The sequence below is a fragment of the Macrobrachium nipponense genome, chromosome 8 (assembly GCF_015104395.2).
Source record: "Macrobrachium nipponense isolate FS-2020 chromosome 8, ASM1510439v2, whole genome shotgun sequence".
Taxonomy (NCBI): Eukaryota; Metazoa; Arthropoda; class Malacostraca; order Decapoda; family Palaemonidae; genus Macrobrachium; species Macrobrachium nipponense.
The window spans coordinates 47,567,416-47,569,955 of NC_087203.1; positions in this window are offsets into that span (position 1 = coordinate 47,567,416).

A 2,540-nucleotide genomic window follows, 5' to 3' on the forward strand; every position below is an offset into this window, starting at 1 on the left:
CATTGAAAATTAATAATTTGAAACAGCATAATATAACCTGAAATAAAACATAAAACTTAAGAAGGAAAAACGCTGGTTCTAATAAAAAAAAAAGTTTTAATATTCCGGTGCCTCTAATGAAAAAAATTTTTTTTATTAAAAAATTTAAAAAATAAAAATCACATTACAACATGCTGAGTACAAGAATTTTAAAAACGATTTATTTAAAATTTGCTCGCATTGCTTTTAGCAGGCCTGGTCTACAAAAATGGACAAAAACTACTGGTAAATGGTCCCCCCCCCAACCCCCCCCCCCAAACATACTTATTTACACCCATTTACTCAACTCAAGAGATCGAACAATCACTGTTAAGACATTAAACTCCTAGTTATTAAGGCTTCAGGGTATTCAGTTGAATAGTTTCAAAAAATGCATAATGATTTGTCTTACTGTTTTGTGTTGAAAAATGTCTGAAGCTAAAAATCCTGGAATATTTGTATATTTACTCAACGTCCCTACAGTAGTCAAATTACAATTTGGTAATGATCTCACAGACCGGTTTTGGTAAGAGCCCCCTGTTAGTTAGGCGCTTTGGGGGCTGAAGTAAATGACACTTGCGTAAAAAAATTGTGTGTGTGTGTGTGTGTGTATATATATATATATATATATATATATATATATATACTATATATATATATATATATATATATATATATATATATATATATATATATATATATATACATGGGTGGACTGAAACTCCGTACACCCAACTCGTGATATGAAGTACATCCCAAAGATGCGAGAAAGGTAATGAATTACTTTAATACAAACTTGAATTATGGGAAATCCAAGCATTTCAGAGATGTTACTCAAACACACATCTAAACGTAAAACTGGGCATTATTTTTTTTTGAGAGATTACTTATCGTATCTTCGTACAACAAAATAAACTACTAAAAAATAAGGATCTTTAGAGTATTCGAACTCAAACATACACAATGCAAATCCGGAGGATTTTGTCGAGGCTTGACAAAACAACTATGGCAAAAAAACAAGTGTTACAATAACAGTGGGAAGTAACAAATGATGATGATTGAAGGGCAAACAACAACAAAACAAAGCAGGACGCCACTCGACCCAATACCTATACATAATAATGCTTGATTTAACTGTGCTGTAGTTTGCAATAAACATAGACTCCCAAGATGAAAACAATAAAACCAGTTCATCAAACACCTCACGTGAAAACAAGGAAATCCTACATCCCTCTCACTTCAAAGGGAACGCCCTTGGGCAACCTACGCCAACCCATCCTTGGTTCCTCAACCAACAAGGACTTCGACCCCTCCTCCTCTGGCCCCATTCCTCCCTCTCCCCCCTACCAGAACTCGCACACTAACCCTCTGGTTGGCGATCTCTGAGGAAAAGGAGGTAGAACAGATTATACAGAATTTAGGTCAGAAGCCAAACGATGAGACCTATGAGGAGGTCATTCAGCGCTGAAAGGGAAATTGACAGTTTGAAAGGCGTGACAGGAGGAAAACCTCGAAGCAGTTGCACTCTGAATCGATTGTTAGAGTTAAGAAAAGTAAGATGGAAGGAAGAATATGAATGGAGGTACAGTAAAAAAAAGGGAATGAAAGGGGACGCTGCTAAGTACCTTTAAGTAATGCCTATAGTGCACCGCATGAGGTGCACTGACGACACCACTACGCCCCTACGGGGAGAAAGAATGGCGAGAGAAATCCAGCCGATAATTTCTTTCTTTTTTTTCTCACGCAAATATTGACCTATTTGCTTCCCGAGAAGGTTAATATTGACCGTACGTGCATTCGGCGAGGAACAGAACGCCGCGCTGCTGGAGAGAAGACGCTAAGAATCGAATTCAACATCGCGAAGGACGTGACTCCAGGCGCTCTTTACCCATTCCAGCAGTACTCCAGGAGAGCGTCCAGAACCGCGCCGGAGCATCGGACGTCGTCCAGATTCAATCGATCTCATCTTTGATTTCTTCTTTTCCTTTTCAGTTGCGTCGTTCAGCCATAACGCCGCAAACATGATCTATTTCTCTCTCTCTCTCTCTTTCCTTCTCTGTTAAGTCTCCTGTTTTCTCTCTTCTTTAAATAACGGCTGCCACGAGCGGCCTCACGTCCAGTGTGTGTAATTGCCGACCGATCGACTTTCTAAAATCATCTCGGGATTCAATTGCAAAGCTTCGACAATGAGATTGGATGAGTTGAAACAATTATTTAAACAGCCAGTTCTTTGGCCCCCAAAGACGTCTGATTAGCTTCTTGTTCAGCTTTTTGAAGTTATTGTCATTTTTATGTACTACATCTTATATGCAAATATACATTCGATTCTAGAAAATTTAAAAGATTTTTTTTCAATGTCATTCGAATGAAAAAAATGAAGATTTTTTCCGTAAGACCAAAAACTTATAACCATCCAGAATGCTATATTTTGATTACCTCTTACTTACGGATGAGGAACTCGCATTGTCTGCTACCTAGGCAAAAAAATATGCTGCAATATATTTTATAACCTTTCAGTGTCA